The sequence below is a fragment of the Marmota marmota genome, unplaced genomic scaffold, assembly GCF_001458135.2.
Source record: "Marmota marmota marmota unplaced genomic scaffold, marMar, whole genome shotgun sequence".
Classification (NCBI taxonomy): Eukaryota; Metazoa; Chordata; class Mammalia; order Rodentia; family Sciuridae; genus Marmota; species Marmota marmota.
The window spans coordinates 6,161,464-6,177,721 of record NW_026000048.1 but is presented as its reverse complement, the minus strand read 5'-3'; the positions used below and the strand labels follow the sequence as shown (position 1 = coordinate 6,177,721).

The following is a 16,258-nucleotide window of genomic DNA, read 5'->3' as shown; positions in this document are numbered from 1 at the left end:
CCATCCCTGATCCTCCCAGGTAGGTCCTCTGGCTTCTGGCCAATGAGTCACCTCTCAGCTAGGCCTCCTGGCCTCACCATCTAGGACTCAAGCTCTCTGATGCTTGACTCCCTTCTCCTAGGTCCCTATCATCCGTACATCCTAGGTCCTTGTCATCCGTACATCCTAAGTGTTTGGCCTATTATCTCGTTTATGTTCATGTCTCCCCATGAAGACTGAGATGTTTCTGTCTGTTTCTGTCACAGGCAGATCCTTGATATCTAGAACAGCCCGGCACATAGTGCACAATCAATATTTGTTGAGTGAAGGAAGGAGGGAAAGAAGGCAGGCAGGCAGGCCAGCTGTGCAGGTCAGCATGAGCCTGTGGGATCTCATAGCGGTCCAAAGCCACTGAGACTGAAGGACACAGGAGTATCTGAATAAAGAAGGTTCTTTCCTGAAGTCTGGGCATCATTGGACTTTAGATTCCCTATTATTACCAAGGTTGGGACCAAACCAACTTCACAACCTAGGGGTTTTCTCTGAGTACCTTGCTCCTCCCATCTGAGTCTTCACAGTATCCATCCCAACTTGTCCTCCCTTGTAAACTCACCCACATATGGCCATCCACATGTGTCCACCCTCAGTCTATCCTCCGAGGTGCACACAGCTTTCCGCCATGTGCTCCATTTCCCAGTAGCTTTCATGCTCCAAAACCAATCTCCACACTATCCCTGTATCAAAAGCCCTACTTTATTGAGCTCCATTTTATTGAATATGTAAGAGAAAAAAATCTGATAAGAGGAATGCATACGGAGATGTGAATTGTGGATCTGTCACCAGGGACCTTCTGCATTTTTGTTCTGTCCCCTCTGAGGAATACCAGAGGTAAGACAAGCCCCACCTATGAGAGGCTTCTGCAGAGCCAGGGAATGCGCCCTCAAGAAACCACTAGAGAACAGTTAAAAGCTGAAAGAGGACACTGGCTATCAGGAGATCCCAGGATCCCAGAGTTGGCCAGGCCCCGGGAGGTGACCTCCTAGTGTAAGAAGTTCACCTTTTACAGTGGCAAAAGCCTAAAGCCAGGGTGTTCCTGTCTACTCACCAGAGCCCAGGCTAGCTCCCCTCCTGAATTCCCAGAGGCCCACCAGATCTGCTGTTTAATTTTATTTTTTATTTGTACTTATTTATTGTATTGATTTTTTTTTTTTTTTTTGCAATACTAGGGACTGAACCCAGGAGAGCTCTACCACTGATTACACCCCTCAACCCATTTTTTTAAATTGTATTGAAATGGAGTCCTGCTAATTTGCTGAGGCTAGCCCAGAATTTGCAATCCTCCTGCCTCAGCCTCCTGAGAAGCTAGAATTACAGGCTATGTCCCTTTACCACCTTAAATCTGTTTTTCATTGTCAGATTTTAGGTTAGGTTTGTATGAAGAGGTGACACAGTGGCTGCAATATATTGATAGTCCAAGACACCAGTGTCCCAGATGTGACTTGAGTCACTGACAAGTTTGTTAGGAGTAAAACCCAGGTTTCCTGTCACCCCATTTTGGTTTTCCCCCGCAGTAATGGGGACTGAATACAAGGCCTTGCACATGCTGGGCAAGGATCTACCACTGAACTATGCCCCCAGCCCCCAGTTCACTGTTTAAAATAAACATTATTGGAGTACTACATCCATATAAAATGCTTAGCCTGATAACTCCATAGTGAAACCCTCACCTGGCTCCAAAACCAGAGCCCCAGGGCCCTCTCCCATTACCACCTGTAAGGAAAACAGGGTCTTGACAATGTGGAGTCCTTGGTATGTTCTTGAACTTCCTATCGGTGGAACTGCACATTATGTCTTCACTCACTCCACAATTTGCCCACAGGATTCTTCCACTGGCCTCTTGACAGTTTGATTTGTTCTTCTGGGTCGTTCTATAGACTTTCACTGCATGAACACAGCACAGATTAATTATTCACATTGATGGAATACACTGCATTATTTCCTCAGTGTGCATTACACACATAGGAACGAGACAGATTCCTGGAGAAGATCAAGGGCTCTGGAGCCACAGCTTGGATTCACGTTCTAGCTCTGGCACTGATGAGCTGTATTCCTGAGCTAGTTCACTCCTACCCATGCCTCAGCTGTGCCATCTGTAAAATGGGGATGATGTTCATTAGCACCATAATTTCATGAGCTTGGATAGTTCCTACACACAAATGCTCAGAGTACTGCTTGACACATACTAAGTACTTGATAAGTGGGGATTCTTACTGTTACACCAACACTAAGTGTTGTAAAAGATAATAGGTGGTGGAACAAGACTGAGACAAAAGCTCCCAATTTTCTGAGAATTATCACCATTTAACAGCAACTTCAAATTTCTTCCTTCTAGAAAGAGATATTTTCTTTGTGCACAGGAATTAAAGGGGAAGTAAAACTGAGAAGCCAGGGATAATTTCTTCTCAAGTGAAAAGAAAATAGAAGCTATTCCTGAGGCTCATGCTTCTCACACTCACAAGGACCACTGCTAAGCACCACCAGCAAAGCCTCATGGAAGAGGATCCCTGAGCCCACGTAGCCTCCCCAGGCTCTGAAGTGAACCAAACCCTGAACACACGGTACTGCTGAGCGCCTCGTTTTCTCTCAGTGGAAATGAAGAGGAAGGACTTAATTCCAGGTTATCAGGTCTCATGCAGACTTTGGCTCTTGCCCAAGTCAACCGGGTACCTGTGGTCCAGTCACCCAGCTCCCCACAAGCAGACAAGCCTGGCAAGCGAGGCTCAGGTCTTGGTTTCCTTGGAGGCAGCCCTCAGCCAACAGGCCTGGGAGGTCAGCCGGGGCTATGGAATCCCTCACCCTGCAGAACTTGAGCTGGCGGCGGCACGTCCCCTGCCTGCTGGGGTGATGCAGTCAGGCAGGTGGGCAGAGCATTGTGAGACAGACGGGAACTCAGTTTGTTTATTATTTACTTAAGATGACTTTTCTAGGAACTCTTACCCGGGATTAAGAAACTAAGCTAAACAACTAGGTAGGAAAAGGTCAGGGAAGTGGGGTTTCTTCTGGTAAACAGGTCTGGGTCAGTGGAATGATGTGACTAGAATTAGAAAACCAGAATGAATCAGAGAGATCCAACAACCTTACCCTACAGATGAGGAAACTAAGGCTCACGAGGGTGACCTAACAGTTTACGCTTTGGAGGAAGGTCTGACATTACATGGTACCTTGCCCCTCCCATCCCCATATCGGATTTGTCACCAAATCCTATCTCACATAATGTTTTCTTTTTCTTTTGTACTGAGGATTGAACCCAGGGGTGCTTTACTACTGAGCTACATCCCCATGCTTTTTGATTTTTTATTCATTTTTTTAAAGGATTTCATTTCATATTATTTTGGTCCTAGGGATTGAACCCAGGGGTGCTTTACCACTAAGCCACATCCCCAGTCCTTTTCATTTTTTATTTTAAGACAACGTCTTGCTAAGTTGTTAAGGGTCCTGCTAAATTGCTGAAGCTGGCCTCTAACTTGTGATCCTCCTGCCTCAGTCTCCTGAGTTTCTGGGATTATAGGTGTGCACCACCTTGTCCAACCATGTTTCCTTTATCAGTTATCTATGTTCTTTCCATCCCTGCCATGGCCACTCAGATTTTGACTCTAGAAGTCTAACTTAGAGCCCTAGGTCATCTCTTCCCATTCTCCTTCTCTGCTGCCTCTCCTTTCCAATACACTGTACACACCACAGTCTAATCTTCCTGAAATAATTCTTTGGTTCTATTTTCCCCTGCCCAGAAACCACCCATGCAGTCCCTTCCCCTCTCCTTCTCTGCTTCCTGGCCATCAGGAGCTGAGCGGCCTTCTTCCACCACACCCTTCCACCATGATGTTCTGCCTCACTATAGGCCCCAAGCAATGGAGCTGGCTGACCATGAACTGAACCTCTCAAACTGTGAGCCAAAATAAACTTTTCCTCTTCCAAGTTGTTCTTGTCAGGAATTTTGGTCACAACCACAAAAAGCTGACTAATACAACCTGCTTTGGGGGAGAGACAGGACAGATACATCCCAGCATCTCAGTCACAAGTGGAAGATCTAGTTCTGTTCTTCTTCCTGGACAAGGTTTCTGGCCTTGGGCGAACTCGTCAATTGCTCCAGTTCTCACCACCTCAGTCTTAAGATGAATGTTTTTGTTCTATCTCCCCACTGACCACAAGGGAAAAGAACCTTTAAAAGTGCCTACATATGCCCTTAATATCTTAAGTGACTCATCACCAAGCCATGGTGCCCTGGGTCCTTAGAACCCAGCACCTTTGGCTCAGATTTAGAATGTTAGAAATTGGTTCTCACAGCTTGACCATGAAGGAGTCCGTTCCTATTGGCCACTAGGTCTTGTTAGGGATCTGAGAAACTTATGGGGAAACTGCTCTGCCTAGGGACAGGACACACCAAGAGAGCATGTGACTATTTGTCCAGGAGAACACCTTCCATGCAAATGATGTAGACAGAGGATGTTCACCTTGCCCACACTGGGGATGTGTCAAACCACTCCTGGCCAGTATACTCCAGGCTTGGAGTGAAAGGTAGAAATTCTGCTCTCAAGAGACTTCCCAATGAACCTCTTATATAAGTAAACCCTTTGTAAACTGACAAGCTTTTCATCCTAAGATGCCACCATAAGGTCAGTCGGTTTTTTAGGGTAGAATGGGATTAAAGAGGAAAAAATAGAGGCCCTGTGGTAGGTGCAGGGAGTGCAGGGCAGGTACAGTAGTTCCCATGGCTGACTCTGTTCGCCACCAGCCCCTGCCACAAGAAGTACAGTGGTTGGGCATGGTGGTGCACACCTATAATTCCAGCAGTTTGGGAGGCTGAGACAGGAGGATCGCAAGTTCAAAGCCAGTCTCAGCAACTCAAAGCGACCTGAGCAACTCAGGGCGACCCCGTCTCAAAATTTAAAAATTTAGAAAAGGCTTGGGATGTAGCTCAGTGGTTGAGCAGCTGGATTCAATTCATGGTGGCAAAAAAAGTTTTTTAAAACGTACAGTGTGGTGACCAGCACCCCAAACCTGAAGACTCCCTTCTGCGAGTCCCATTTACAGAAGGTCATCAGGTCAGTGCCTGTCACTGAGGAAATCATTAGAAAGCAGGCCACACCTAAACCTACACTTGCAGGGTTCAGAATAGACTGAAAAAAATAGCTTCCTCTAACACCTGTCCCTCACCTTTCTCCCAAGAGAAATAAGGACAGGGACTTTTGGTTCTTGTGTGCTTGAAGACAGTTAATAATTGCATTAAATAGACCAGCCAGCTATGGTGGCACATGCCTGCAATCCTAGCCACTCTGGAGCCTGAGACAGGAAAAGCCTCACGCAACTTAGTGAGAACCTATCTCGATATAAAAAGGACTGGGGTTGCAGTTCAATGATAAAGCACCTGTACAGGTTCAATACCCAGTATCCCCACTCCCCCAAAAAAATCAAAATGAAGAATACTCACTACGTTAAAGAAGTGGGGTATTTCATGGCAAATGGCTCATACATCAAGAAGGCAGACAGTAAACAAGCATAAGTAATTAGACTTCTTTATTCAGATTATCATCATTTCTCTTTTGGTTTGAGATGTTCCTGATGTTTGCATACTGATCCTCCTGCTGGTAACACCCTCCCCAATCTTTACCTAGCTGGTTATTCACCTGACAGGGTTCAGCTTGGACACTCCCTTCAGCTAATCTTCTCAGACCCCGCTTCTTTGAGAAATGTAACCCTCCCAAGATTCCTTTGGTGTAGTGACCTCACCCATCACCGCACTCAACAGTCTGTAAATACATCCTTACTGACCTCTCTCCGCAGACCATGAGTCCTTAAGGCCAAGCACTATGTCACAGAGAATTCTTGGATAGTACTGGACAGATTGTACTTACTTAATGAGCATTTAAATCTCAAAACTCAAATCTAATAATCTGACTCCCGAACAGAGGCAGTTTTTAATTAAAATAGATGTACTAGAAAGAAATAGTACCTGTTCTGCCTTGTGACCTTAGATAAGTCACCTCACCATTTGGTGCCTCAGTTCATACGGAGAATGGTGAAAGAATACAGCCTGGTGGAACTACAATGTTAAGGAAGTGTTTAAGTGTGCTTTCCCAGTGTTAGCTCCCACGGGAAGCAGCTGTGTGACAGACCACTAAGTCTGAGGCAAGAAGGAAAGTAAAGCACTCATGTCTACCCAGAACGGAGAGTGGAAGAGGAACCTCACTGCGGCTCCTGACTTCTGCTCCCTGCTCCCCTGAGCCGCCTGGTGCCCACTCCTCCTCACCAGCACCTTCTCCTCCCCTGAAGCAGGCTGAAGAAGCCATCTGGACCCAGAAGCAAATCAACATGAGGAAGCACATGACACAACCCTGATGGGAACAGATCCTGGCAAATTCTCTTGCACTAAGGGAGCAAGCAGTGAGCAGGGGCTTCCTCAGTCTCTAGGACAGCACTGGGTGTTCCAGGAGGAGACGTCATACCATCTGTCCCAGTGGTTTGGGGGTTTCCCTTGATGACTAAGACTCTAAATGGAGTTCCGTAGCAAAAAAACGGGAAAAGCACTAATTCATGCTTTCTGAGTCAGCCTCCAACTGCAGAACTTTGGGCTAGAGCCAGGACCTATGGAACAAGGATTTGCATTTGAACACATTCTCCAGATGATTCCCAGATATTCAAGCTTGAGGAGTGCTGGTGTTCTCCTACAGTCTCATCACTACTTTGAGCAGAGGTATCCAAATTTTTCAGACCACAAACTACAACCTCAAATAAGATATTTATTTGTAAATTACATACATACTGCTGCACTGATACTTTATGTGCACAAAAAAACATAAATACATGAAAAGAGATAAACTTAAAATGAAAATATAAGTTGTAATATTTTTTTTCCTACACAGGAAGGACCTGAGGCATGTACTGCCTTCCCTGCTGGATTAAGAGGAAAGTCCTCCATGCAGATTCTGGCCCCGGATCTGGAATCTCTTCCGGCTTTTCTGAAAGCACTTTCTGCCAGGCTGTTGCTCCTCTGATCCATCCACCCAGCTTCACATAAAATGGTTTTCCCAGCTTCTACCCAACCTCCACCCCCACTTCCTTAGTGTTAAAGCAGTTTCTCTTCTCATTTTAGATCACTGAACAATCTTAGAAGTCACTCAAGATAAAGTGACTACCTAAACGACAGGTTTTAAAATTGCTTCTAGGAACACCACCTAATATTTGGGGATTAAGTTTCTATTTCTGGAACTCTGGTAAACAAGATTCTTTTGCTTTAAAAAATAAAAACAGGGCTGGGGCTGTACCTCAAGTGATGGAGCCCTTGCTAGCACTGTGAGGCCCTGGGTTCAATCCTCAGCACCACATAAAAATAAATAAAATAAAGGTATTGTGTCCATCAACAATTAAAAAATAAATAAATAAGAAACAAAAACAAAAAACCCAGACAGTCTCTTCATTAAAGAACCATAGGGTGGGCCTAAGGCACACTGCCCTTTAAAGACCCACTCCCACTTCAAAAAAAAAAAAAAAAACCCAAACAGAAGCCCAAGAAATTCAATGCAAAAAAGATTCCCAGAATGTTACTAACTTGAGGTCACTACAAGTAGAAAATTCTAAGAAAAGTCTTTCTAGAGGGTAAGACATACTATCAATACTTCAATCTTCTCAATATCCAAGAACCTGAAATAAAAGAAGCTGGGAAAAACTGAAGGAAATGCACATGCAAGAAATAAACTTTGTAAAATTGGGGGTTAGGTGGGAGCCAGTTTCCTCCAGTCTCTGAGCCTCATGGTCAGTTTTGTTCACACAGCTCAGTAACTGGAATTTCTCCCTAGCGCATAAACATTTAGAGATGCCAAATGCTTAGGATCACTTTTAAAGATTCCACATATTTGTAAGCCCCTCCAGACACCAGCAGCCTCCTCTTCCTGTAACAGGGGTTCACTTGATGCTTAGACTATATCCCTTGTGGCTTTGAAGCTTATATGTTTGTTTGTTTGTTTTACTTTTTCCCAATCTTCTTCTCCCTAAACTTCTTCCTGGTATCTCCTCCCTAATCTCATTTTCTCTGAATCACCTCTATAAAAGCCCCCCTGTTCCTACTAATGGGCAGAATCAAAGCCTTTGAGACAGAGTCCCCTATGTTTCTCCTTTCCTAGCAAAGCAATAAACCTTCTTTTTCCTTTTTCTCAAGACCTTGTCTTCATTATTGGATTGGTGTGAGGGCGAGGACCAAGCTTTTGGTTACACTCCCTGTTCCTTGCCCACTGTCTCTACTGCACCAAAGGGCAATGACAAGCTCATCTGCATCCAACCCAAGGATTACATGAGGAATCTGGGGAACAGATATGCATACCCCAAGATCAAAATCAAATATCCCAAGGAAACAGGTCTATTATGTACTCATCAATGACACCTATCTCCTACTATCATGGCCAAGTTGTAAGCCACCTGTATCCCTCTGTTCATTAAAACTAAGACCCTGCCCTGCTTTGTAGCCAGGAAGACCACATTACACTTCTTCAAGACCAAGAGAAAAAACGGAGATGATGCTCCCTCTCCACTCCCACTCCTGGTTTATCTACTGCCCAAGCAGGTCAGTGTTCCAAGAAGTTCAAGAATGGAGATCCTGTTAGAAAACTTCTGGAGAGACAAGAAGAGGCACTGAACTAAAGACCACTTTGGGAGGGATGTTGGAAGTTTTTAGACACTAAGTCAGACCACTAGAGATGGCCTGGTTCACCCCTTTCCCCCACTCCAAGGAGGCTAAATGAAAAAACAGTTCATACCTAGGGGCAGAGGCAGCTGCTGTGCTCACCATCCTGTCTTTTTATTTCCCAGCCATTAAACTCACATAAAGAAGGTGGTTGTAGAAACTGAAGAATTGTCACTGGTGCACTGCGAACTCCTCTTAAGACTGGAAATAATCACTGAGAAAGCACCAAGCATCTGCAAGGAGGCTGAAGCACCTGGTGTATAGTAGCTCATTTAATCCTCACAACCCTGTGAGACTGGCAGATTAAGGAGCTGAAGCAGAGAGACTAGGGACATTCTCTAAACCCACACAGCTGCTTAGAAGTGGGGCCAGTACCTGAACTCAGGAAGCTGACTCCAGGGCCTGTACTCAACATTCTACCATTCTGCCTCTCTTATATGCACTCTACCACAAAGCCTGGAATTCAATCCTATTGAACAAATCCCAATCTTTATACATGTATGAGGCAGCACACTTCATGATGGCTCATGAATACAAAATGGTCAAGCATGACCAGGAATCTACCTCAGTAAGTGGGAGCACAGCAGAAGATTCCACAGCTCAGCTGACTCATTACCATCTAGGCCTCCCACCATCTCCATGGCTGTTCCTACCTGAGCTGCCCTTTTGTATGAAAATGAACAGTGTGTCAGGCAAGGGAAAGAACACAATGTAACTAAACCTAGGTCCCAACACCTCTAAACTGCTGATGTCCTAAAGCCCTTCATTAATATCATCTTGGGTTAACAACCTTAGAGATCAATCTTCAAACTAAACAACTATTTACTATTCAAAGATGATAAAAATAAGGAATATGGACTCTTGACAGCAGGAAAAGAAGAAAAATCTTGGGACTTTCGAAGGGGAGAAAGAAACAGTAGAAACAGAAACACCATTTCACCTCTTCTGCAGTATTGCTTAGAGCTGGGTGTGGCTGCCTCAGTGTATCTCTACTTCCTTAACACCCTGAGAGCAGAGGACAGGAAAGAGACCAAGGGAGTTAAGGATGAATTATACAGGAGACCTCCAGAAAAGAAGGAAAGAGAATCTTCAGAACTACCTTGTGGAGCTCTTAAAGTAGTGCTCAGTGCACAGAGAGGACTAGACACGAAAGCTGCCTTGAGCACATCCCTCCAGGGGAAAAGGAATTAGCTGGCATTTCCCTAAAAAGAAACTGTAACCAGGCCTGCAAGGAACCAAGAAAAAAAAACAGGTATTTCCTCTTTATACACATGCTGTTAACTCCCATCTTCTTCCAATGGATGTTAAAATAGTTTATATTTGACAATTTAATTAACCACAGTAGAGACCAAATGATTTTTAGCCAGGCACAGTAGTGCAGGCCTGTAATCCCAGCAGCTCAGGGGGCTGAGACAGGAGGATCAAGAGTTCAAAAACAGCTTTAGCAAAAGCGAGGTGTTACGAAACTCAGTGAGACCTTATCTCTAAATAAAATACAAAACAGGGCTGGGGATGTGGATCAGTGGTTAAGTGCTCCCGAGTACAATCCCCCTTGAAAAAAAGACTTCTAAAGTGCTTGTCTTCAGAAACTATGAAGCTATTAGTCAGGCACAGTGGTGCACACCTGTAATCCTGTTATCCTAGCTACTTGGGATGCTGAGGCAAGAGGATAGCAAGTTTGAGGCTAGCCTCAACAAAACAGTCAGATGATGTCTCAAAAAAAGGGGTGTAGGGCTAGGGATGGGCTCAGAGATAGAGCACCTCCAGATTCAATCCCCAACACCCACTGCCCCCCACACACACACCAAATAATTAAAAAATAAATAAAAAAAAAAAAAACAAAGTATGAAGCTCTTAATTCATAAAACAAATTAAATTCAAACCCTTATAGAGGGTTATCTCCATTATGCATCCATACAGGCTAAGTCTTAAATGTCCCTACCCTGGGGACCACAGAGCTGAATCAAACCAGCATGGGCATTTTTCCCTGAATTTACAGGTTGCTACATATAGTGTTACCTGAAGGCTACACTGTAGTCAGGTAAAATTTACTCACTCCAGTCCTTAGATGGGTCTCATTTCTAGTCTGATAAAGGCAGATGGGGAGGAGAAAGGGAAGAAATGTCAGGGTGAGGGTTGAGGAGTAGGCTAGGAGGAAATGAGATAAATGGAAGGCAATGAGATAACTATGATCACATTTGTTAAACTCAAAGTCAAGATTACTCTAGTAACTGCTACAGGACTTATAAGAACAAGATATCCACCAATGAAGGTCTGACTTTCTGGTGAGACTGGATGCCTCCTCCATCTAAGTAACCAGTCCTGGCATCTTTCCCTAGCCCAGGACAATCTCCCTCTTTACCTGAGATAAACATCACACAGGTTAACAGAGGCAGACAAATCCTCCAGTACAGTGTGATTCATCAATCCAGAAACCATTCTGCTATTTCATTATTCACAAAGTAACTTCTTCTATTAAAATAGATGCATCCTGGAAAGGCAATGCCTTTGGAGTTTGGCAGATGAAATCTCAGCTCCACTATTCTCTCGCTAATAAGTGTAAACATCTAGCAGTACCTGGCTCCAGGATCTAACTTCCCAAGTGTTCATTTCTACTCAGTATTTATAACTGACCTCAAATTCACCTCTTGTAAAATAATTTTAAAAATCTGTTTTGTCCAGAGGGAGAACAAGATGTCTAACCTCTTGAGATTAGTCTAACCTCTTATTTACACAGTCTCTCCAATACTAGCAGACACAGGTCACATGTCCCTAAGTGCTGCCTTGTCTGGGTTAAACATCTCCACTTCTTTCAACCACACTTCACGTGACATTTCCTGACCCCTCCCCAGCTTAGTAACTCTCCCCAAATCAACTTCAGACCCTCTTTAAGAAGGCTAGGGTGTTGCCACACACCCAATTCATTCTAGGTCCTTGGCGGGGGTCTGGACCGCAAACCAGAGGCTAGGAGCAGTCTGCGGGTTCTCAGAACTTGCACCCAGAACACAGCTGTGCTTTCTGGCCCCCATCCTCAGAAGGCGTCTTCCCGGCAGTCTCAGTGGGTGGTTTACACGGATGTTATTCACAACACCGTGTCCACGAGCCGCGGATGCGCACGACCCTGGTGCCAAACAGTTGTATTACTCTCACACCGAAGATAAACAAACTCCGTGCTCTTACGCAACCTCCCCGGTCCAAGACGCCCCAGCGCAACAACAGAAACTCCTTGTAACTGTTTTCCTCTTCGCCGGCTCGCACGCCCATCCTGGCCCCACCCAACTCGGGGACGCGGGCACCTGCCTGACTCATTTTAAATAGTGTTTACAAAGCACAGTCGCTCCCAAGGGTTCCCAGAAAATACCCCCGGCTAGGAAAACACCTGACCGCAGGAGGCGGGCGCGAAGGCCAGACCCGCTGCCAGGTCCACGCCGTGCTCACGGAGCCGGCAGGCGGCGCGGTGCACGCCGGGCAGGGAGCGGCAGCACGTGAACACGGCGTGCGGCGCGACCGCGACGGGGTGGGGCGCGCCATGACTGGCTCGTGCACCGCGCGCCGCAGCCAATCCGCGCGGATTAACCTTTCCAGGCCCCGCCCCTTCCTGCCGCCGCCGTGAGTCCTCGGCTGACCTCGGAAGGGTTGCTTTGCAGTGCAGCAGAGTGAGGCCCCCTGACTTCATCGCGGGAGACTTTGGTGGGGGCGCCTCAGGATCCCCATAGCATGGGGGAGGTTCCCTGAACAGGTGGCGTCCTGACCTCCCGCGGGAGTGTCCCGCGCTCTCCCCATCTCTTGGTCCTTGGTCGGCTCCTTTACTTCTTTATCTCCCTCCCCGCGATGCCCGACTCCCAGCAGGAGTATAGGTAGGCCCTAAGGGCTGACATTCAATCTGTGAAGGCTTCTCTTTTTTATTTTGCCTTGAAGTATCCTTTTTGTTATCAAAGTTATATACGCCTATTATGCCATAATTGAAAGAGCATAAAATATTGCTAGTAATACTTCCAGACTCTCCTGTCTGCATATTTTATAAAGTCCCAGGAAGAACGCACTGAATGTGTGATCTCTCTCTACGCAGTGCCATCCTTCATTGGGGTGGGGGTCAGCTATTATCCTGAGGAATGTTATTTTTCTAATGAATACAGCCAGCAGCAAAGGAGATCCAAGATGAAAACAATATTCCGAGGGAAAACATAAAAAAAAAATGGAAATACAGTTATGAAATGGGGAAAGGAGAGAACTAGAATAAGAGATCAGTATGAATTTAACACTATTTTACTTTGTCAAGATTTATTTATCTGTTCTAATAAGTGAATTTATGTTTTTTAAAAATATGTTTTCTACCTCTGCAAAGATATTCCAGAAACAAGAAAGCCCAGATCCTGGCTTCTAAGTTTCATTTTCCACTAAAAGCAAGCAGATTCTTTGAGGAGTGGCTGATCCCACGGCTGAGACTGGGAAGTGCAAGTCAAGCCTGCAACATCTGATTGCACCAGGAATTAAAGAGCTTAATGCCAGGCATGGTGGGCATGCCTTGTAATCCTAGAGACTCTGGAGGCTGAGTCAGGAGGATCACAAGTTCTAGGTCAGCTCTGTTAACTTAGTAAGACCCTTTCTCAAAACAAAAATTAAAAAGGGCTGGAGATATAGCTCAGTCATAGAGCACCCTAGTATTCCATCCCAAGTACCGCAAAAAAATAAATAAATAAATAAAGGGGATCTCAAAAAATGATGAGGATGTTCCAAAAGAGCATGACAGCCAGCTCGAAGAAGCTCCCTGCCAAATTTGGAACAATTTGAGCATCAAAAGGAATAATGTCCCAAATAAATTGTAACACATGGAACAATAATTTTTAGAATCCTTGAGTCCATGCTGATAATATAACTACTATTATAAATAACAAAATTAACATGTCAAAATGTTGATGGGGAGGAAAGCTCTTCTTTACATTAGAATGCCAACTACTGGCATTAAAATATTTTCCATCTCCTTAAAGGCATGTCTCCTGGATTGGGTGGCTTTTCCTTTTTTAAAATGCTGGTGCAAGCCAAGTGCAGTGGCACATGCGTGTAATCCCATGTATTCAGGAGAATGAGGCAAGAGGATTGATCACAAGTTTGAGGCAGCCTGGACAATTCAGCAAGACCCTGTCTCAAAATAAAAAATTAAAGAGGGGCTGGGATTGTGGCTCAGCAGTAGAGTGCTCATTACTATGTATGAGGCCCTGGGTTCAAGTCTCAGCACCACATAAAAATAAATAAATAAATAAAATAAAGATATTGTGTACAACTACAACTAAAAAATAAATATTAAAAATATTAAATATTAAAAAAAATTTAAAAGGGGGGAGAGGGGCTGGGGATGTAGCTCAGTTGCAGAGCGCCCCTGGGTTCAATTTGCCAGTACTGCAAAAAATAATAAAGGCCATGGTGGTGCACACCTGTAATCCCAGCTACTTGGGAGGGTGAGGCAAGAGGATGGCATGTTTGAGGCTAGCCTCCAAAATTTAGTGAGACCCTATTTCAAAAATAAAAAAAGGGCTGAGGGTATAGTTGAATGGTAGAGCATCCTTGAGTTAAATTCCTAGTACTACAAAATAAATATAAACAAATGTCCCCTGTGTTAACATACCAAGAATTATTTATCCTCCTGTCAAGGTGTTTTTTATTATTATTATTATGGACATCACATCTAACATCTGTTTCTCTCAGTAACACACCTACACCTACAAATGGTATTGCTGATTTTAGGATATGTGAATTTCAATTTTATAAGATAATACCAAACTATCTCCAAGGTACTCAACTTCCACTCCCACTAACAATTTATAAGGGACCTTTTTAACCCACATTTTCTCCAGCATGTGAAATTATCTCACCTTTTCATTTCTGCCAGCCAAATAAATAGGGGACAAATGTGTCTCTCATTGTAGTCTTGATCTTCATCTTCCTATCACTAAAGAGGTTAAATTTCCTTATTATTTATTAAACTCAAATGTTATGACATTCAAATTTTTTACTTTTCACTGCCTAGTTTTCAAAAGGCATTAACAGTCACTCATTAGTTGTTATAAAAACAGAGAAAGTACACAGCCTCGTAGAGAAAAAGGACTGTCTCATTGCTAAGTAGAGTTGGCTCTTCTGTAACATGGATTAGGATTTACTGTTACGTGTATGCTACTTATTGGTGTTCATTCCAAAATGGATTTTTTAAAATTTATACAGTTAAGACATCTATTTCCTGTAAAGCAGTAGTGACAGTATAACCTTTTCACTTCATTCAAATGCTTTCCATGAAAAAGCTTTTATATATAATCCAGGATTTAAACAAAACATGATTTCAGCTTGAAGTAAATTCCCTTTATCATTCTCCATTTATATCTAGGCCACAGGAAATGATGTGACAATAGCAGATTTGATGTCTGAGAGAGTGCATGCTGACTCATTTTTATTATAAAGGGATGACATTTGAGTCTAAATTTTTCACAAAGAAAACAGATTGAGATTACTTTGCTGTTGTTATGAAGCAATAAGTTGATGATAAAAATTCTTGTTTTGATTTTTCTAATAAATCCCGTCTAGCAAAATTGATTAGGAAAATATCTTCCATAATTTCAGGTTGGTAGTCCACAGCCATAAAATTAACTTGGGTTTTTTTCTTTTTTATTTTTCAATCATGAATGAGGTTTTTATTTTATTTTTTTTATTGGTTGTTCAAAACATTACAAAGCTCTTGACATATCATATTTCATACATTTGATTCAAGTGGGTTATGAACTCCCATTTTTACCCCGTATACAGATTGCATAATCACATCGGTTACACATCCACATTTTTACATATTGCCATACTAGTGACTGTTGTATTCTGCTACCTTTCCTATCCTCTACTATCCCCCCTCCCCTCCCCTCCCATCTTCTCTCTCTACCCCATCTACTGTAATTCATTTCTCTCCCTTGTTTTTATTTTTCCCTTTCCCCTTACATCCTCTTATATGTAATTTTGTATAACAATGAGGGATGAATGAGGTTTTTAACTGATTCTCTAAGACAGGACATCTGGCTGTCACCAAGTCTGTGGCACAGGGTTAGCCGGAGGTCAAAGTGATCAACTGCCCTGGTTTGCCTGAGAAAAAAAGGGTCTCTAGAACTTATGACTTTTGGTGCTAAAATATGGTGAGTCCTGGAAACCAGAATAAACTGGTCACTCAGTTTGGAGGCTTAGTCAGCTCCAGGCTGGGCTGAGTTGACTCAGGAAGCCTTCCTGAGGGGGGTTTTACCCTTTACCTCAATGGAGCCCTTCACAGTTTATAGAAATGGAGGAAAGAACAGAAATTTAATTGTCAGTACACAGAAACATGGGAATCTGGGAAACCTAGTAAATGCTTTCCTCCCACATTGGATGATATCGTACTCAGTGCCTATAAATAAACTACACAGGAACTTTCCTAGGTTCTTATGTGTAGCAGTGATCATCAGCCCTGAATTTGAAAACTAGTTTCTTCTCTCTCTCTCTCTCTCTCTCTCTCTCTCTCTCTCTCTCTCTCTCTCTCCC

The 16,258-nt window shown here is 43.8% G+C and overlaps 1 protein-coding gene across 1 annotated transcript in view; it reads right to left on the bottom strand.

Moving 5' to 3' along the window:
- Pfkfb3 (6-phosphofructo-2-kinase/fructose-2,6-biphosphatase 3) overlaps nucleotides 1-16,258 on the bottom strand; it is a 101,756-nt gene that overhangs the window by 64,563 nt on the left and 20,935 nt on the right. The gene's annotated exons all lie outside the window — the stretch shown is intronic.